Source organism: Tenrec ecaudatus, chromosome X (assembly GCF_050624435.1).
Source record: "Tenrec ecaudatus isolate mTenEca1 chromosome X, mTenEca1.hap1, whole genome shotgun sequence".
In the NCBI taxonomy this organism is placed as follows: Eukaryota; Metazoa; Chordata; class Mammalia; order Afrosoricida; family Tenrecidae; genus Tenrec; species Tenrec ecaudatus.
In genome coordinates, this window is record NC_134548.1 from 100,605,624 (window position 1) to 100,628,424 (window position 22,801).

The 22,801-nt window shown below is 38.9% G+C and overlaps 1 pseudogene; it reads right to left on the reverse strand.

Moving 5' to 3' along the window:
* Nucleotides 1-6,341: 6,341 nt before the first annotated feature.
* Nucleotides 6,342-22,585, reverse strand: LOC142433580 (glyceraldehyde-3-phosphate dehydrogenase pseudogene; annotated as a pseudogene).
* Nucleotides 22,586-22,801: the final 216 nt, after the last annotated feature.

Below are 22,801 nucleotides of genomic sequence, written 5' to 3' on the forward strand. Positions count from 1 at the left end.
GGTGTTGAAGAAATTGAATAATTCTATCATAATCTTCAGTATGAAATTGATTAAATCTGTAGTCAAGATGCATTGACAATTATTCACAATAGGAATGCAAAAGTTGGAAATAAACAGGACAGAACAACAGTGGGAAAATATGGTGTTGGTAATAGAAACAAAACTGAAAATCACACGACAGAATTTTGCAAGACCAATGACTTGTTCATCGCAAATACCTTTATTTTTCAAAAACATAAACTGTGACTATAGACATGGGCCTCTCCTCATGAATTACACAGAAATCGAATTAACTACACCTGTGGGAAGACACAATGAAGACACTCAATATCAGCAGTCAAAAGAAGGCCAGGTGTTGACTGTGGGACAAACAATTGCTCACATGTAAGTTCATGTTGAAGATGAAGAAAATTAGAACAAGTCCATGTGAGCTATAATATGATCGTGCACATATCCCTCTTGACTTTGAGATCATTGAAAAGACACAATTTCTTATTGAACACTAATGACAAAAGATTTGATGAACTGTGGGATGACATCCCAAGCATCATACAGAAAAATTACAAAAGGTCATTAAAAATATAGGAGACAAAGAAAAGGTCAAAGTGGATGTCAATGGAGACCCTGAAGCTTTCTCTCAATTGTAGAATAGCTGAGGAAAACGGAAGAAATTATGACGTAAAAGAAATCAATAGACAATTTCAAGGGACAGCTAGAGAAGGCAGAGTAAAGTACTATAATGAAGTGTGCAAAGACCTAGACTTAGAAAAATTAAAAGAAGGTGCATGCTCAGGATAACTTAAGGTAAAATAACTGAAAAAGTTAAAACATTAAGTTTAAATATTAAAAATGGGCAAAACATTGGTTAGTGCAGGAAGCATTAAAAAAAGGAAAGAATACACAGTCACTGCATAAAACAAAACAAAACAAAACAAAAAATACTTGACATTCCACTACTTCAAGGGGTAGTATATGATCAAGAATTCAAGAATCGGTGGTATTGAAAGAAGTCAAAGCTGAACTGAAGGTACTGGCCAAGAATAAGTTTGCAGCAATTGATGGAATACTAATTGAAATGTTTCAGCAGGCTGAAGTGATGTATATAGTAGCTGTAACAATGGGCTCAAACCAAAACAATGGTGAGAATGGTGCAGGACTGAGAAGTGTCTTCTTTTATACATAAGGTCACTATGAGTCAGAACTAAGTCACTGGCACCTAACAACAACAAGGTGATAGTTAAGTGATAGTTGAGTCACCTTTATTGGGCCAAGATTCTCAGTAATTTGGTAGTTAAATTCTATTACTTTCCTATAGTCATCTAACATAGAGTAATCAACTCCATAATGGGGTCTACTGCAGTGAGTTTAGGGTGGAATGCAACCCCTTACTCAGATTGCAGCCCTAATGAATTTTCCTTGTGAGTGTAGGTTATTTGCTATATAAGTAGTCTCCGTGAGAGCTTGCTTACTTCTTGCTGGGTCCGGATCTTATATCTGGCTCATTGACCTCTGTCTCTGACTTTGGGAATGTGATAGTGGTTGTAAAATAGTGCTTGATAAGAATATTGAATGTTTTGATTGTGCATTATATCCTAATTATATTATTTGAAAAAAGAAAAGGAATTAATAAGAAAATAAACATAGCACATAAATATCAGTATCATAGACATTAATGATTCCAAGTGGACTGGAATCCATCATTTTTTTTGAATCCATCATTTTGAATCAGAAAATCATATGATTTATTCTGCAGGGAATAATATAATCAAGAGGAATAGTGTGGCATTCATTGTCAAATTTGACATTGTAAAATCCTTCATGAAGCTCAATGCTGCTGTGATAGGATTTTATCTATCTGCCTTCAAGAAAATCCAAGCAATCCAACTATTATTCATATTTATGCATCAGCCACAAGAGCTATTGAGGAAGAAATTGCAGAATTCTACCAGCAACTTAAGTTCGTAATGATCTATCTCTTCAGATGGTAGCCGTACTGCTGATAGCTGTAGTGATTCAATGGAATCTTGTGGCTCAATATCTCCATCTTCTGGATTATTGGCCCACATGTCCCACCCAAGCTTTAGAGTTCCATTTCTTCCCAATCAGTATTCTCAGCTTAATATCAGACACTTTCTAGGTTGCTAATTAAATTACTGTTGTATTTCAGGTACTCATGATAAGAGTCCAGCTTAGGTTTATAGTAACATCAGTTCTGTTAATGCAAGATATAAGGTTTTCTTTCATGGCACAATTAGAAGATTTGAGGTCATTTATACAGTGTCTTAGCCTGGTTTCTGAAACTCTCAGTTCATGTGTTTCCTTTCACCATTTGTCCATTGCAAGAAGTATCAAGAAACCAGCTTCCCTATACTTCTCATTCTGACAAAATTGTAGAAAAATATAAAACAACGCTGTCACCCAGAGCATCACCTCTCACCAACACTTCATTGATCAATTAGGCTATTTGAAGGATTAGCTTTGTCCCTTTACGCTCTGAATCTTTACTAGTAGTGATAGACTTATCTTTACTTAGAGCGATGGAGTTCGCAGAGCCTTTTGGCCTAATTAGCCCTGAGAACCAATTAAGAGGACTAATCGTTACAATTTTGTTTCTCTGGAACCACTCATAGTACAAAATGTGTTAGGTTGGGTTCACTAGAGAAGCAAAACCAGTGGCATATGTGTATATTTTATATAAAAAGAAACATCAAAGAATGGTTTACACAGTTGTAAAAATAGGTAAATTCAGTCTGGTTCAAATGAGGCTTCCTCTGACTCGAGGAATCTGATGAGCAGGAAGCTGGGTGATAAAAAAGAGGCATCATGAGGTACAGGCTGGTGGATGCAGAGATTCAAAGTCAATTGAATCCACCGTTGGTAGTTTGCTGATGGTTCCTGGGATCAGCAGGCGATACAATAGGAGATGGAGGAACGAATTTCAAGATCCAGGTCTGGCAGAAGATGAAGGACCAAAGATGAGTCTACTCAGCTTATCCTCTCTTATTTATACAAAGGCTTATGACACCAAAGAGCTGTCATCAGGCTGTAATCAATGGATTTGACTCTGTCCCTAACCTTACCCAGGAATGTGTAGACTTAACCTTCTTACCATAACAAGTGGTATCCGATTGTTCTAGATAGCTAGTGATCATAAACATTTCTTCACATATTTGTTGGTAACCTGTATGTTTTTCTTCTTAAACTGTGTGGTCATGTCCTGTATCAAGTTTAAAAGTTATTTGTTTTCTTGTTGAAATGTTGAAAGTTTTCTGTGGAGTTTAGAGATTAGTATTTGTCTGATATTTTGTCTAGATTTTTCCAATCTCTGGCTTCTTCTTTGGTGACAGGTCAGATACACATAAATGTCTTATTTTTAAGAGGTTTCAGTCATCTATTTTGTATTTTCCTGTATGTAAATCTTTCAATTCTGTTTGATTGTGTATTTATGCCATCTGTTAGGGTTTCTAAATTTATCTTTATTTTTCATTGATGATCTTTATATTTCTAGAATTTATATTTAAGTTAGTATTGCATCTTGGGTTCATTTTTCTATATTGAGTGATCTATGGGTTCTGTTTCAATCTTTTGCAAAGAGAAATCAAATATTGCCAGCATAGTTTGTTAGCGAGACTATCTCGTCCCCACTTAATATGTTTGACTTTGTCAAAAATTAGTTGTTTTTAAGTGAGTATATTTATTTATGAGTTCTTAATTCTGTTCCATTGGTATATGTGCATCTCATTATATGAGTACCAGGATATTTTGCCTACCATGGCTGTGGTAGAGAAACTCTGTTGGTGTAGTAGTTACTTGTTGGGCTACAATCCACATGGTTGACAGTTCGAAACCACCAGCAGCTCTCCAGGAGAAAGACTGGCTTTTTTTCTCCCATTACAATCAAAAACCCACAAAGGACCAGTATGAGTCAGCTTTGGCTTGAAGGCTTCGGTTATGGCTGTGTAGGAGGGTTTGAGGTCAGGAAGTGAGAGACCTCCTACTGGGCTTTTCTTCTTAACTACTGCTTTGCCTATCCTTGCTTTCTTTTACATTTAAAGATGGTGACTACTTTTTCTCTCTCTGAATATTGATACAGTAGGCAGACTGTGATTGCATTTATGTATAGATTGCTTTTGCTGTTGTAGCTGTTGTCAGGTGCTATTGAGTCTGTTCCACTCTATAGTGACCCTGTGTACAACTGAATGAAACACTGCCCTATTCTGCACCATCCTCACAACTGTTCCCATGCTTGAGCCTATTGTTGTAGTCAATGTGTTAACCTAGCTGCATCGTTCAGTATTTTGCCCATAGACTCTTTCAATATTGCAACTCAAGCCTTGAATTTTTTTCCTTGGGTTCTTTCAATTAAAGCTATGCTGAATATGTTTTTCATTTTCTAATACTAGGTCTTTGCATATTTAATTACAATAATTTCTTTATAATGACACAATGCTTTCGTTTTCTTGTCTGGCTCCCATTCACAGTTTATACACATAAAGAGATATTAACCAATGACTTTTCGTATATGCCTTTTATTATGCTTATAAATTTCCCTTTTATTCCTATTTTGTTGAGTATTTTATCAGGAATGGAGGTTGGATTTAGTCAAATCCCTTTTCTGCATCAATTGATAATGATCACGTATTTTATATAACATTTGTCATTGGATTCATTTGGCAAGGATCTTGTTTGAATTTTTGCAACTACATTCATAAGAGAAAGTGGTGTATGATTTTCTATTCTAGTAATGTCTACCTGATTTTAGTATCAAGGTTATGCTCACTTCATCAATTGCATTTTGGAGTTTGTCATTCTTTTCTATATTGTGGAATAGTTTGATAGAAGTAGTATCAGCCCTTGTAATGCTTGGGAGAATTCCTCAATGAAGCTCTGAAGTTTTTTAAATGACCTGATTAGTGTTTTTCTTTTACTCTGTGTTTGTTCACTTTTTCTACTTCTGTCAGTGTTCGCATAGGTAGGTGGTATGCTTTTAGAAATTTGTTTATTTCTCCAAGATTTCCAAACTGGATAGAGCAGACCTTAATAGTATTGTGTTATCCCTTTTGTTTCAGTTAGTTCTGTTGATGTCACCCATTTCATTTTATATTCGTGGTATTTGCATCTTCTACTTTATTTCCTTTGCAAGATTCTCCAATGGTTAGTCAATTTTGATAATCCTTTCAAAGAATCACCTTCTTTTCTTGTCACTTCTTTCTGATTTCTGATTCATTTCTTTCTCGACTGATCTTTATTATTTATTTTCAGCTTGTGGTTATGAGACTATTTTATTCTTGTCCTAGTTGTTAGTGGCGTGCTCTAAATTGCCTTCTGAGTACTAGTCTACCTGTGTCCAATATGTTTTGGTATTTTGTATTTTAAGTTTCATTTGTTTCAAGAAAAAATTTAAATTTCGTTTTTTATTTCTTCAACTACTGTTATTTAAAAGTAGCACGTTGTTCAATTTCCATATATTTGACTTTTGCCCCATATCTTACACTGACCGAGGTCTCCCTTCACCAAATTTTCTGTTGTCTGTCCACCTGGGAGGGGGTTATATGTAGATCATTGTGATCTGTTCCACCTTTCTCCCCCACCTTCCCCTTCCCCTCTTGGTATCACTACTCTCAATATTGATCCTGAGGGGCTTATCTCTCCTGGATTCCCTGTGTTTCCAGCTCTTATCTGTATCCATGTACCAGATTTGTAAGGTAGAATCAGTGTCACGCTAGTGGGGGGTGGGGAGGAAGCCAGATTTGTAAGGTGGAATCGGGGTCACGATAGTGGGGGTAGGGAGGAAGCATTAAAGAACTAGAGGAAAGTTGTATGTTTCATCGGTGCTATACTGCACCCTGACTAGTTTGTCTCCTTCCCACGACCCTTCTGTAAGGGGATGTCCAATTGCCTACAGATGGGCTTTGGGTCTCCACTCTATACTCCCCCTCATTCACATTGATATAATGTTTTTGTTCTGGGTCTTTGATGCCTGATACCTGACCCTATAGACACCTCATGATCACACAGTCTGGTGTGCTTCTTCCAGGTAGACTTTGTTGCTTCTCAGCTAGAGGGCCGCTTGCTTATCTTTAAGCCTTTAAGTCCCCAGACATTATATCTTTTGAGAGCCAGACACCATAAGCTTTTTTCACCACATTTGCTTATGCACCCAAAGCTATAAATCTTAATGGGACTAAAAAGCCTCAACTTTCTTTTTAGTAGCAGCTGGTGGTTTTAAATTGTTGGTCTTGGGGTTAGAAGGCCTATTTGTGACTATGTCTTCTTGTTCCATTACCCCTTTGATCATTATGTCATGGCCTTCTTTTTCTCTAATGGTGGATTTTTACCTTTCAGTCTATTTTATCAGAGTTCATATTGCTGTAGCCAAATTCATTGTCATACCAGGAAATGAGCTTGACAAAGTGCTTTGAGGGCAGTACCAGCCCCAGTATGAAAGATGGAAGAGTAGGTGCCACTGTTGAAGTCACAGGAGACAACCTGGCCCTCAGTGTCTCCCAGGATGCCCTTTAGGGGATCATCTGATGCCTGCTTCACCACCTTCTCGATGTCATTATACTTGGCAACTTTCTCCAGATGGCAGGTGGGATCCATGATTGAAAAATTGAGGGTGAGGACATGGAAGGCCATGCCAGTTAGTTCCCCATTCAGCTCTGGTATAAGCTTGCCCACAGCCTTGGCAGCATTAGTAGATGTGGCGATGGTGTTCTGTGCAGCCCCACAGCCGTCACACCAGTTTCCCAGAGGGGCCCTCTGCAGTCTTTGAATGGTAGTGATGGCATGGACTAATTGTTTTGAATCCATCCACAATTCCAAGGTTGTCAAGTATGACCTTGGTCAGGGGGTGGGGTGCAAGCAGTTGGTGGTGCAGGAAGCATTGCTGACAATCTTGAGGGAATTGTCATACTTCTTGTGGCTCAAGCCCATCACAAACATAGGGGCATTGGCCAAAGGGGCAGAGATGATCACCCTTTTGGCACCATACTTCAAGTGAGCCCCAGGCTTCTCTAAGGCTGTGAAGACATCAGTGGACTCTAAGACATACTTGGCACCAGCCTCATCCCACTTGATGCTGGCAGGATCTCACTCCTGGAAGATGGAGATGAACTTCCCACTGATTATAAGCTTCCAGTTCTCAGCTTTGATGATGCCATTGAACTTGCTGTGTGTGGCATCATACCAGAACATGTAGACCATGTAGTTCATTCAGCTCAATGATGGGGTCATTGATGGCAATAATGTCCACTTTGCCAGAGTTGAAAGCAGCCCTGGTGACCAGGCGCCCAATGTGGCTAAATCCGTTTACTCCAAGACCTTCACCATTGTGTCTCTAGGATGTGGCTGGGACTGCATGAGAATGGGAAGATGTGACTGCCCTGCATGAGGAGGAGCAGAGAGCCTGAGGTTATATTGTTATTTATTAATTTCTGCTCAAGTTTAGCACAATCTGTTCCCTCTTGAAATTTGACCTTTTCTTACTGCAACAAAATATAAATAAAAAATGCTATTTCACCCATTGTTTTACATTTCCTTAATGACTAATGGTGATGAGTATCGTTCCATGTGGGTAATGGCTGTATAACTTTATGATAGAAATATTTACTAAAAGTTCTTTATCCATTTTTGCATTTGGTTATATATTTTTGTTGCTGAGCTGCAGGTGTTAAATACATTCTGGATATTAAATCATTACCAAATATATTTTCCCAAATGGTTTCTCCCATTCTGTTTATTTCTTTTCTTTGTTTATAAAGTCCTCTGATATGGTAACATTTTAAATTTTGATTTATCTATTTTATCTTTCATTGATTAATCTTTTGATGTCATGTACCGGGTAAAATTAGGTCCTGAAACATTGCCACTATGCATTATTTTAATGATTTTGAAAATCTTTTTTCTCATATATTTGAGTCATTAATCCATTTTGACTCAATTCATGTGAGGTATGGGTCTGGATTCTTTCTTCTGCATGTAAAAATCCAATTTTCCCAGTTCAATTTACTGGAGACCCTCATTTTTCCAAATTGAATGGTCTTAGCTCCCTTGTCAAAAATCAAGTGAGCATAGATTTAGGTTTGTATTTCTGGACTTTTTGGTTCATAGCTCTATCCTCATACCAGTTTCCGATGCTATTTAAAAATTTAGAAAATAATTCATTTTTTATTGTTGTCAAGGTAATATACCAGAAAACATACACCAATTCAAATATCTACATGTACATTTCAGTGACACCAAGCACATTCTTTCAAATGTACAGCCATTCCTCATCATTCTTTTCTGAGACCCCCTTTTCTCACATTACATTCAATTTTGAAATCTGGAAGTGGGAGTCCTCATAATTTATTCTTTTTCAATATTGCTTTGACACTTCAAGGCCTCTTCCAGTTTAATACAAATCTGAGGACAGGCCTTTACATTTCTACACACAAAGATGTGGGAATTTTGATAGAAATGGCTTTAAATTTAAGATTGTTTACACCGGTAATAACAATATTAAGTCATTACTTCATGAGCATAGACTGTCCTTTTCTTTATTTAGGTCTTCTTTAATGTATTTAATAATGTTTATCAGTTTCAGCATACAAATATACCTCTCTTGCAAAATGTGTTGCTAGTGCTTTTATTCTTTTAGATACCTTTGTAAATATAATTGTTTTCTTAATTTCCTTTTCAGAGTATTTTTTGCTAGTGTATAGAGAATCATATGATTTGTGTATGTTGATCTTTTATCCTGCCACTTTTCTGAATTCAGTTACAAATGCTATAACTTTCTTATTGTTTTTTTGAGATGTAATATATTTAGGAAGTGTTTTTAAAGCAGTAGTTTACTTCATCCTTACCAATATAGATAACTTTCATTAATTTAATTATTCTGGTTAAATCCTCAGAAAATATTGAATAGCAGTGGTGAAAGTGTGAATCTTTGTTCCTTTCCTGATATGATATTAGCTGTAGGATTTCCCTACATATCCTTTCTCAATCTGAGGAATTTTCCTTCTATTATTTTATGGTGTTCTTATAATTATTGCTGTTCTTCTATGCCTTCAAATTTATTTCAATGTTGCAGAGACACTATGCACAAAAGAATGAAATACTGTCTTCTGCACAACCTTCACAATTATGTCTATGCTTGCACCCATGTTGAAGCCACTGTGTTAATTTTTTAATTGAGTGTCATCCTCTTTTCTTTTTTTCTTTTTACTATCTTCTACTTTACCAAGCATGATGTCTTTCTCCAGGGACTGGTGTCATCTAATAACATTTGCAAAGTATGTGAGTCAAAGTCTTGCCATCCTGGCTTCTAAGGAGCATACTGCTTATAGTTCAAAAATAAATTTGTTCATTTTTTGGTAGTCCCTGATAATTCATTATTTTTCACCAATATCATAATTCAAATCTATCAATTAGTCTTCAGTATGTAATATTCATTGTTTAGCTTACACATGTACATGAGGCAACTGAAAGTACCATGGCTTGCATCATGCCCACCTCAGCCCTTATAATGACATCTTAGCTCTTTAACACGTTGAAGAGGTATTTTGCCACAGATTCGCACAATGCGATATAGCCTTTGTTTTCTTGACTGCTTTTTCCATGAGGGTTGGGTGTGGATCCAAGTAAAATAAAATCCTTGACAACTTCAATTTTTCATTTGACATGCTATTGTTTAGTGATCCAGTTGAAAGAAATTTTCTTCTATTTACATTGAGATGTAAGCCATGCTGAAGACTGAAATCTTTGATCTGCATCAGTCAGTACTTCCAGTCTTCTTTGTTTTCAGGAAGCAAGGTTGTATCATCTATGGAGCATAGGTTGTTAATGAGCCTTCATTCAATCTGGATGCGGCACTTTTCTTCTTCTTCTTTATTTATCCCGGTTTCTCTGATTATTTGCTCAGCCTGCAAATTGAATATGTAATATGAAAGATTACACTCTAATGCACACCTCTCCTGATTTTGAACATTAAGTATCCCTTGCTCTCTTGTAATGAACTTGTTCATGAACTTTTTCTTCTATCATTCATAATGTTCTCAATACCATCCCACAACTCACTTGGTCTTTTGTCAGTGTTAACCTTCTCAAAATTTTCCTAAGATGGTCTCTAAATTCAGGTGGATTATACTCAATATCATATTTTTGCTCTTATGGACTTGCTTTACTTTTCATTATATTTAATCTGAACTTGTATATGAACAATAATTGGTCTATTCCATAATTGTCCCCTGACCTTGCTTTGGCTGATAAAATTATTTTTTATAATTTCTTTCCATAGGTGCAGTCTATTTAATTGTTTTATTAACAATTAAATATTCTCTATGTCTGTTCATGGAGATGAAGCTCTTAGAATCTAAATTGGAACCCCTTTTGCAACTTTTCCAGTGAATCCACACGTTTTGTTAGGAATACAACCAATGGTTTTTCCGCTAACAGATTTGAGTTGTGGAGAGATGGCAGAAATGTTCCTCCTTCACTTGTTTGATGAGGAGCCCTAATTTTACTTCAAATGCTTTCACATGTGATTGCCTATCACAGACGAGCTTCCCTGTTCTTGAAGTTGCACATTGAACCTGTTGAGTAGCTCTGTTACATCTGTCAGAAAGGCAAGGTGCCATTTCCATTCTGTATCACTGAGCTCTGGCACTTCTTTGTGTTTTGAAAGCAGAAAAGCTGTAATCTGTGGAAGTAAGTCATAGAAATGTTTCAAAACTCTCTCTTAACTCAGCCAACGGACTTCTGTGGGGCACAGAACATCTTCATAGGCAACATTTAGCTCAGACAGAAATTCCTGAAATTGTCTGTGGTTTAGTGCATTAGCTCTAATGAAGTTAACACAAGACACCACAATTTTCATAACAGAGTCCTACTTCAGCAATTTACTACATAGCATTTTTTGGTGGATGAGACAGTGTACGGTTATTGGATGAAAATGGTTATGTTTGCCCATCTCTTGGTAAATGCGAGCAATTACTCCTTTCTTAGACCCCACCATGATAGGAGCACCATCAGTTGTCACACTTAGCTCAGTCCAGCTCCAAACCATTCACAGTTTGGCAAACCTTTTCATAGATTATCCTCTCCTGTAGTTGTTCCATTGATGCTTGCAGTGCAGCAAGCTCTTCTGTGACTTCGAAATAGTCGCTTGTCCCATGAATAAAAATTAGAAGTTGTGCAGAATCATGAAAATTACTTTCATTGAGTGCCAAAGAAAAATAGGAAAGATTTTTTACGGAATTTTGTAAATGCTGATGCAAATTATCTCCCATTTCTTCAATCCTTAGTGTAATTGTCGGTCCTGAAAGACTCACTGTACTAAATAAATTGGCCTTCTCTGGACATATCTTTTTGGCAACAGAAGGAAGGCATTCTTTAACAAAGTCTCCCTCCACGATTGGTCTGCCAGTGCACACTATTACCTTGGCAATTTGAAAACTTGCTCGCAGGGATGAAATATTTAGCTGCTTCTGCTTCACAACAGTATTTTTGCTGAGTTGTCAATGTATTTTTCAGTTTTAATATTTTATCTTTTCTTACTTCTCTGACCAAACAATCATATTTATCTTTAGGTTGATTTTGATAGTGTCAATGATAATTGTATTCTTTGAACACAGACACTATATTCTGGCATAGCAAACACACAGATCTATCCTTGTACTGCATGAAAAAGTAATTGTAAGTCCACTGTTCTTTGAATATCCTACACTCCAAGTCAATTTTTCTCTTTCTTGATATCATTGTTTCCTAGGGATTCCAAATTGCTCTTAGTAAAATACATACATATATATATCTCAATTCAAAAACAATATACCAGCAATAACTTTGCCCACACAGAGCCATATAGACTGCATTGCCCATCAATGCAGCCTGATCAGTGCCCATCAGGGCAGTCTGATCAGTGCCCATCAGTGCAGTCTGATCAGTGTCCATCAATCCAGCCTTGCCAGTCCACATCACTTCAGTCTCACCAGTGCCCATATTGATGGTACTCCACTTTTAACTCGGGCTCACACTGGTGAGTGCAGGAACCAGCACGATTACAGAGCCAGTTCCTTCACCACCTTTTCAGTTCACACTACCCTGTGCGAACCGTACTGCGATCTCTGAACTCGCACAGGAATCTGATCGCATGGGTGAGAAGACCCATGTAATCAGATTCCACCGCAGGAAAAAATAAGGCGTATGTGCCTTTTTTCTTCCAATTACAAGCATATGGCTGCACTCGCACTGCTCAGAGATCGCAACATGTGAACTGGGGCTTACACAGCACACAACATACAGCATCATACACGACTGAGTAGCAATCAGAATATAAATGCACTCAGCGTCAACTAAATTGGGTTTCTTACTCCTTGGCTGTCTGCAGAGCTGGATTAAGTTCCCATGGGGCCCTAGGCAGATTACCAGTGTGGGCCCCTATGCGATAACACTGAGCACTGACCATTTGCATTAACACTAACCGCTGACCATTTGCGACAATACGGACTGCTGACAATTTGCACTAATATTGAGCACTGACAATTATCATTACCACTGAGTGCTGACCATTTGCATCACCTCTAAGCACTGACAATTTGCATTAGCACTGAGCGCTGACTATTTGCGTTATCACTGTGATGCAACCCCCCCTAGAAACCACCCCTAACCAACTAACAAACGTAAAACCTCCTAACTTCAGGGGAAAAAATCTTAATTTGTTCTTACCTCGGTCCTCAGTCAGCAGCAGGCTCTGCACAGGCAAGCTTGTGACTCATCTGTTCACACCAGAGACTGAGAGGAGGAGTCGAGAGACAGAGATAGGGGGCGGGGGGGGGGGGAGAGTTGGATAGTGTGGTACACATTCCACACATGCGCACTGCAGCCCTGAACGAGTTGGCTGCTAAGCAGGACAGGCAGCAGTGACAATAACACCTGGCGGGCCAGATAAATGTCCTCGGCGGGCCGCATGTGGCCTGCGGGCCGTAGTTTGAGGACCCCTGGCTTAGAACAGGAAACAAATGTTGACTTCTTAGATCACTGAACAAGTACAGCTAAGTGCCTTTTGACAAGAGGCTGGCTTGCTGAGTGTGTTGTACTCTGGACATCTACCAGCACTAAAAGGGCTCTGTAACACTTGCCAGAGCAGGGCACAGGCCAAGGAAACACATAACTGAGGGGCCAACAACCAGAGTTGCATGCCTACTGGCTTTAGAAAAGCACTGCAAACCAAAGTACCATAGGCTTAGTGTTTTCTGATACTGACTGATGTAACCTACTAACTTCCCTAATAAACCCAAATTCGTGAGTATTGTTTGTGAGGTCTGTGTAGTCATTGCAAAGGATTATGTAACCCAACAGAGAAACAGAGTGCTTGAGAGGGACAACTGGTGTCAGAATTGTATAAAGAAGGGTGAAGGAGGGAGACATTTCTGATCTCTGATTCACAGGAATGATCGTTGGGTTGATGTGGAGTTATAGCTTACTTCTCCCTTGGGTAGCCTGTATTGAAGTTTTAACTCTGAACCCCGAATTTGCAGAAGTCTATGGATAACAATGACAGACCCAAATACATCTGTAGAGTCACCATATGAATCAAGCTTCCATGGAATTATTTCTGACCATTAACTGAGAATGTGAATGGTCTTGCCCTCAGGCACAGTGCATTACAAAGTAAATTATAGTACTACCATTTCCCTAACCAGTCCTTGAAGGGGTAGCCTAGACCTTAGAGGCTTGCCTGTGTATAGTATTTTCTTTTTCTCCAATAGTTTTGCAGCGATATAATTCACACATCATACACCTCCATAGTTCAGTCATATTAAAGAGTTGTATATCCAGCACCAAAAATTAAGTTCAGAACATCCTTTCCCCTCCTGTGTTTCTTATTTTCTCCCCATTTCCTACCATAATCTTGCCCTGATGGTCTTGGCTAGAGGGTTCTGGACTAATCTTATAAGTTCTTCTGTTAAATATGTTTCCTGATGATAGCTGTATTCTCATTTCTGTAATTTCACCTGCAACTGGTGGTGTCGTGGTTATGTGTTGGGCTGAGATATGCATGGCGATCAGTCGAAAACTACCAGCAGCTCCACAGAAGAAAGATTGGGCTTTTTATTCCTGTAAACAATTGCAGTCTCAGAAACCCACACGGGGGTGGGGGATGTCACTAAGAGTCCACATTGACTCAATGCCAGTGAGTTTGCTTTGGTTTTGGACCTTCAACTGTGATGTACTGAACTCTTGCCATTCATGTGTTTGTGACAATTTCCTTTGCCCTCCTATGTCCTATTTAAGCCCTTGTTTCTCTGTAAATCCTTAGACAACATTATGACTATGTGCTAATGCTCTCCTTCATCTAGGATTTTTTTTTGTTTAGTCTTGTCATTATCCTATTAAAGACTTAATAAAATGATCCTCTTAAATTATATTAAAAATTGGGGATCTCTTTGATGCCCCAAAACAAAGCTATCTTTCTTGGCAGGATCTCCAGAGGGTATTGGAACTGGCACCAGTGAAAGGGGTATTTTATCCCACATTTCTATAGATTACAGAGGGCACCACCAAGTCAGCGGTCCAGAAAATATGAATCCATGTTTCAGAGATTTCAGGAACTTTATTAAGTCTTGTGGTGTGTTTTCTCATCTGTAAATTGTTAAATATTTATTCCCTTTTTCTCTGTCCTCTTTGCAAACACTTTTGACTGTTGTCGCAGCTTGCCCTAGTTTCCCGATTTGTATGTCTATGTTATTTCATGAATCAGACAATCTGGAAGTTGGTGTTTTGTTTCAGCATTTAACAGAAGAAATTTACAGTTTCTGGGAACTCTAGGTCATTTTATCTTGCACTTTTTGGTGGGAAGCACTGCTGATGTACTGCACCACTGTACTTGTTACCATGTGAATCCACATGCATGTTTGGGGTGCATCCACTCTAAGCTGGGAGCTGGGGTAGTGAACTTTTCTTTTTTGAGTATGTGCTGTCCTTTGGTAAGATGGAATATCTCCTGTGAAGAACAAGCTTAGATTTCTACTAATGCATTAGACATTAGCATTCTATTACCAAGAGTCCTTAATGTGTCAGCCTGTGTTGACTGCAGAAACAAATCCAGAGACACTCATATGTGTGTAATAGAGAACTTCATATCAAAGAGCAATTGTATATTGAGAAAACACCCTGCCCAGTCCAGGTCAAGTCCATAAGTCAGATATTAGTCCAAATGTCTATTACCAGTCTATAAATTCCTCTTCAGACTCATTCAATACATGCAATAGAAGATCACAGGCCAGTGGTGGAAAGTCTTGTGGATCCAGTGGTGGTGGAAGCATCTTAGCACTGGCATGGGTCTCCATGTGGCATTTCCAGTTACAGGGCTCTGGCTCCATCAGTGTAGCTCCATGTGGCTTGTCAACAAGCAGAGTGAGTCTGGCCTCCAGTGAGCTATTTATCTCCATTGCACCTCCAAATGAGGTCATCAAGCTGTGACCTGATTGACAGTCTAAACCCCACCCCTTCACATTTAATGGTCTCATTGACACCAGATTATGTAACTACCACAATGACCAATGGTCACTTTTAAAGAACATTTTAATAATTATAAAATGGGTACACAGCAAATATGGTGAAGAAAGCTGATGGTGCCCGGCTACCAAAGGATATAACATCTGAAGTCTTTAAGGCCTGAAGATAAACAAGCAGCCATCTAGCTGAGAAACAACAAAACCCACATGGAAGAAGCACAACAGCCTGTCCCAACTCGATCACTGAGGACAAAGCACGTGCATAAGCAAAAGTGGTGAAGAAAGCTGATGGTGCCCGGCTGTCAAAAGATATAGCATCTGGGGTCTTAAAGGTTTGAAGATAAACAAGCAGCCATCTAGCTGAGAAAAAACAAAGTCAACATGGAAGAATCACACCAACCTACCCTGACACAATCACTGAAGACAAAGTGGGTGCATAAGCAAATGTGGTGAAGAAAGTTGATGGTGCCTGGCTGTCAAAAGATATAGAACCTGGAGTCCTATAGTCTGGACGATAAAGAAGGGGCCATCTAACTAAGAAACAACAAAGCCCACATGGAAGAAGCACACCACAGGGTGTCAAAGGGATCAGTTATCAGGCACCAAACACCACACACAAAAAAATCTTAGCATTGTGAATAAGGGGGAGTGTGGAGTGGGGACCCAGGGCCCATCTGTGGGAAATTGGACATCCCCTTGAAGAAGGGCCGCAGGGAGGAGATGAACCAGTCAGGGTGCAGTGTAGCATAAAATATACAATTTTCCTCTAGTTCTTGAATGCTTCCTCCCACCACTATCATGATCCCAATTCTACCTTACAAATCTGGCTAGACCAGAGGATGTACACTGGTACAGATAGGAACTGGAAACACAGGGAATCCAGGACAGATGATCACTTCAGGACCAGTGGTGAGAGTGGTGATACCGGGAGGGTGGAAGGAAAGGTGAGGGAGAAAGGGGGAACAGATTACAAGGTCTACATAAACTCCCCCTCCCTGGGGGACGGACATCAGAGAAGTGGGTCAAGAGATACTTGGGATGGTGTAAGATATGAAAAAAATAATAATAATTTATAAATTATCAAGGGTTCATGGGGGAGGGGGAGCTGAGAGGGAGGGGAAAAATGAGGAGCTGATAACAAGGGCTCAAGTAGAAAGAAAATATTTTGAGAATGATGATGACAACATATGTACAAATGTGCTTGACACAATGGATGGCTGTATGGAATGCGATAAGAGTTGTATGAGCCCCCAATAAAATGCTTTAAAAATAAAAATAAAATGTCTTAACCTAACTTTAGCAGCTTTAAATTATATAGTTAATTTCGCATGTTTGTGTTTTTGTTGGTTTGAAAATCTTGCATATTACTTTTGAGAATACAGAGCAGTTTTTATTTATCATAATATATATTATCATCAAGAAAACACAGACAATTACAGCCTGTTAGAGACTCTATGAGTATTTGAAGTTTACCCAAAATGGTGCCTACTTGGATAAAAAGTGCTCTTTGGAAGGGAGATGAGAATCCATTTTGAGGACCTCTTTAAACTTAGGAACATTCTATTTTTATCCTTTTCTCCCCTTTTGTTAATAAGCTGTTTTTTGGTGACTTTCAATTAGAGTAATTTTTAAGGGATGCACTATAGAAAGTTTTCTTTTAATTGATATATCAAGGGCTTCTAGAGTACAAACTTTATAAACTATAATTTTTACTTCAGAAGATAACATTAATTCTATGAAATATATGTACATATTTTGTTTTTAAGGAGCTTGGTTTTGAGTTTATGACATGTGCATATTTATGAATTCACTTGTTTTAATATTATTAATCAACAATGAAATTGTTTATATTTATAGATTATATGTTACATATCTGTCTATATCATATATAATAAACATTGTATTAATATAATACAGTATGTATCCAAGAATTTTAAAAAGTAACTTGAAATTCATATTAAAGAATATGTTCCTTTAAGGAATAAAGGATTATAAAGATAAAAATAGTATTTTCAAGAGAGCCATGAGCCTTTCATTGTTAGTATATTCTGAGCCAGTTCACACATACACATGGAAACGTCACTACTAATTCTAAACCACTGGGGCTCTTAAGGAAAGAATAGAACTGCTCTTGTGGATTTGAAATTGTAAAATTTCTTTTTGTCACTTTTATTGAGAAATAATCCTCACACCATACATTTCAATGGTTTAAACATATTAAAAATAATTGTACAATTATAATCACAATCAGTTTTAGAAAGTTTTCTTCATTCTTTTACTCATTATTATTAGCTCTCCATTTACCTGTCGTAACCCTAAGAAACTATTAATCCTGTTATTGTCTGTAGAGATTTACCTATCCGGGATTTCATAAAAAGAAAGACATATACCCACTCCCCCCCAACAAAATTACAAAACAAAACACAGAGCAACCACAATTCAAAATAATATAGAGAGTAATGAAAAGTAAAACAAATTTAAATGGATGAAAAGAAAGAACAAATTATAAATTGTTAAATTATAACTTAAACACATAAGCCTTAATCTACTTTCAATGCACTCTGTCTGATAGCAAGGCTAATCAAATCATTTGTCAATGGCCAGTGGGGACACTGGCAGTAGATTTTAGACTTTTACTGTCATCCAGAATTTGAAAATTGGGTTCTCAGAACTTAAGCTCTAATACTGTTAACTCATCCAGTTTGGGATTTTATTATTACAATCCTTGGATTACACAGGCTAGTGTGCTTTTTCAGGGCAGACTTAATGGTCACCTAATTTAGACGACTGCTTGTTTGAAGAGGAGCCATTAAGTCCTCAGGCACTATGCTTTCTGATAGCCAGGCACCATCTGATTTTTTTCACCACATTTTGCTATAGCATGCATGTCTTCAGTTATTTCTTCATAAAAACAAATTTAGAGTAGGCCTATGTCATAAAAGTGGGACCACATCATTAATTCTTAGATTAAGGCTTATAATTGTGAGCTCAAAATCCATTCATATATCTATAGTTCAAATATGTCATTGGTCTACTTTAGATATATTATTATCATTTTATTGGTGAATATAATAATTCATCCCCATGGGGTATATGGTAATTCCATTGATAACTAAAACTAAATTTGTTGCCACTGAGTCCATTATGACTCAGAGTGATTCCATAGGACAGGGTAGAACTGCCTCTGTGAGTTTCTGGATCTGTAACTATTTATAGGAGTAGAAACCCTCATTTTTCACCCATGAAGTGACCGATGGTTTCAAATTGATTGCCAATTTGGAACCAGAACGCCACCAGGGATCCTTTAATTCTATTGCTAATATCATTAATTTAGTCAATGGTATCGAATTTGAAATATTGTTTAGAAAACTAAAATACACAGCATTTTAGAGTAAATTATTGACTCATACAGATTGAAACTCAACTCACTGAGCACTATTTATGTAAAAATGAGGGTTGGAGTTAGGGAAAAACTATCAATAATACTCATTTACTAAGGTAGAACTATACCTCTTAGACTAAGACTTTTCATAATAAAGTAAAGAAGGTATGATTATAGCAAACATATGGCAGTCTTAGGTTACCAATTATTGGGTACCCTCAAAGGAAGAGATTTGATTGAAATTGCAATGCCTTCCAATTCCATAACCTTGGGATACTAGCCATCTGTTTTTTCTCATATTGGGGTGTTTGAACTGTAAATTCAAGGATGCGGCCATTAGATTTTATGGCAACTTGCAGTTGTGTAGGGGTAGATTCCAACCTGTCAATTAGGTCAAGTCTGATGATGCCTCCTGGAAGGTGTAGTCGTTTTATAAGAGAGACTGCTCATTTGCCTTCCTTCTTGCTGGGATCCTGTGTCTGCCTCCAGGGGTGACCCCATGTGGGTCACTGACCTGGAGAGTTGTCAGTGCCCTGCCGTGTTCCCCGAGTTTGTCTCCAGGAAACTCTTCACCCACTGGCTTGGGAGTTCTTTGCTTCTCGCTTCACCTTGATGTCTCATTGGCCTGCTGCTACAGGAGTTTGAAGAGGACCTGTCCAGCATTAGATGTATGAACTTGAGTTGGACTGGGCTGGAGTGCCTTCTTGATATAACATTACTTCTTAATATAAAGTTATTTCTTATACATAGAGGATTGTCATTGGTTTTGTCTCTCTAGACAAACTAGTCTAACACAAAGGGAATATTTCAGTTTCTTTAATATGCTACAGGTATGGTCTAAGGTAGCATCGCGTTTGCTTCGTGGGTGAGATAGTTAAAGTTTATTGTGCCAACCTGGCCGATAAACACATGTGAGGTCAATTGAAGGGCGGAGAGATAAATGGCTCGGTGAGCCTCACCTTTCTAGTTCTCAGGTCTCTTGCTTTCTGATGGTCAGGCCAGGGTGCAACTGCCTTAGCCAGTTCCTTGCTTCAGCTGTCAAGGCTCACTTCCTGCAAGACATCCCTGAGGAGAAGCCACATGGACCTACCCTGATGCAGCCCTGGGTGCTGGAGCAGCCGTATGAAGACCCCTGCCAGCGCTGAGATGCTTACACATTCACGGATTTGGCTTTCCTCCTGCAGTTGGCATCACAGTGTGTGTTTTATGAAATGGAGGAGGACTTTGCGGATCGGTGTCAAACATATGGGTTAATGTTGAACTGGTGGGCTTGGGCAGCACTGGATTGGGATGTTTTCTTGATGTGCACTTACCCTTTATATAAAACTCTCTCTTATACACGAGTTTCTATGGATTTGTTTCTCTAAAGTAGCCAGACTAACACAGTGGGGTTTCCAAATTGGACTTTAAATCCTTACAGGAGTAGAAATTCTCTTATTTCTCCCATGGATGGGGTGGTGGTTGCAAACTATTGACCTTGCGGTTAGCATCCAATCAAATAACTAGTCTTGGTGTTTAACTGTGGCCAGAAGGAAGTGAGAATCACAGTTTCATATGGCCCCAGAAAGAACTATTTTGATGGGGGGAAAAAAGGCTCTTCTCAAATTCAGTGTGGAAAGTATTGAGCTCTATTGCTCAGCATATCAGCAGCCACTATTCATTGCGGTTAATTAATACTTCCATCAAGAATTTGAAGGGTGCAGTGATAGTGATTCTTACCACATCTTCATTTTGGTCTATTTGGAAAATCAAATGGACTTTGAAGAATGACATTAGATTATCATAAACTTAACCAAGTGGTGACTCAAATTGCAGCTGCTGTTCCAGATATGCTTTTGTTGCTTGAGAAAATTAATGCTTCCCCTGGTAACTAGTATGCTGCCATTGATCTAGCAAATGCCCTTTTCTCTATTCCAGATTCTAAGGACCGTCAGAAGCAATTTTCCTTTAGTTGGCCAGGGCAACAGTAGTTTTACAACTTTGGACTATATTAACTCATCAGGGCTGTGCCATAATTCAGTCCACAGGGATCTTGAGTGCCTTTCCCATCCACAAAGGTCACACTGGAGATGACATTATGCCAAATGGACCCAGTAAGGAAGAACTATCAATGACTTCAGACTAATTGGTAAAACATGTATTGCTAAAGGGTGGGAAAGGAAACCAATAAATATTCAGATGCCTTCCACGTAAGTGAAATTTCTAGGGGTCCAGTGGTATGGGGCATGTCGAGAGATACTCACTAAAGTGAAACATATGTTATTGCATGTGGCACCTCCTAGGACTATGAAGCGGTACAAAGGTTGGTAGGCCTCTTTGGATTTTGCAAGCAATATATCCCTCCTTTGGGGCTGCCACGCTGGCCTATGTATTAAACTACTTGCAAAGCTGCTACCTTTGAGTGGGCCCAGAACATGAGAAGGCTCTGTGCAAGCTGCTCTGCAACCCAGGCCACATGGTCCCACCGAAGCAGTGCTGCTTGGGGGCTTAGTGCAGATCGACCTGCAGCTTGGAATTTTGGGGAGGTCCTATTGTCGAATCACAGCACAAACCCTTAGGTTTGCATCCTCTTCAGATAACCACTACCCATTTGAAATTCAGCTTTTGGATTGTCACTGAGTATTAGTGCAAACAGAATGCCTCACCATAGGCTACCTCACCAAGTCACTACATGGTCTGAGCTGCCCTGCGTGAACTGGGTATTGTCTGACCCAGAGACTTAAAGTTGGATGGGCACAGTAGCTCTTCCTCATTAAAAGTAAGTGGCATATACCAGATCAGACTAGAGCAAGAACTGACAGTACCAGCAAGCTGCATGAAGAAGTAGTCCAAATAGGTATGGTCTTCACTCCTGTCACAGTACACCATCTTTCTCCCCGCCTGCACCTGTGGCCTCATGGAGAGCTCCTTAATTTTAGCTGACTGAGGAACAGAAAACGTGGGCTTGGTTTGCTAATAGTTCTGCATGATATATAGGTAGCATTTAAAAGTGGACAACAGCAGAACTACAGCCCCTTTTTTGAACCTTCCTAAAAGACAGTGGTGAAGGTAAATCTTCATAGTGGTTAGAACTTAGAGCAGAATACCAGCTAGTTCATTCTCTTAAAAGAAGAAATGGCCAAGTAGGCAACTGTATACTTAGCTCGGGGTTGTGGCATAGCTGGCTGGTCAGGGACTTAGAAGGGACATGATTGTAAAATTGATGAGAAGGAGGTGTGGGGAAGAGGTATGTGGATAGATCTCTTTTAATGGGCAAAAAATATGAAGACATCTTTGTCTCATGTGAATGCTTGCCAAAAGGCTTACCTCTGCAGAGGGGGACCTTAGCAATCAAGTGGAAAGAATGACACGTTCTGTGAAAATCAGTCATCTTCTTCCCTTAGCCATTTCTGTCCATGCCCAATGGGTGCATGGACAAAGTATCCATGTACAGGGATAGAGGTTATGTGTGGGCTCAGAAACAGACTTCCACTCACCAAGGTTGATTTGGCTACTTCTACTACTGAGTGCCAAATCTACTAGCAGCAGAGTCAAACACTGAGTCCAGGATATGGGACTATCCCTCGGGGAGATCAACTGAGAATGTGGTGGCAGGTGGTTTACAAAGGACCACTTCCTTCATGGAAAGGGCAATGTTTGTTCTTACACACTCTGGATACTGAATTGCTTTCCCTTCATGTCGCTCTTCTTCCAAAACTACCATTCGTGGACGTACAGAATGTCGCATCCATTGACATTGTATCCTTCACACAATCGCCTCAGACAAAGTGTTCCACTCTGCAGCACATACAGTGCACCAATGGGCCCATGCTAATGAAATCCACTGGTCTTACCATGTCCCCCATCATCGTGATGCAGCTGAACTGATTGAACAATAGAATGGATTTCTAGAGACACAATATGGCACTGTCTTAGAAGC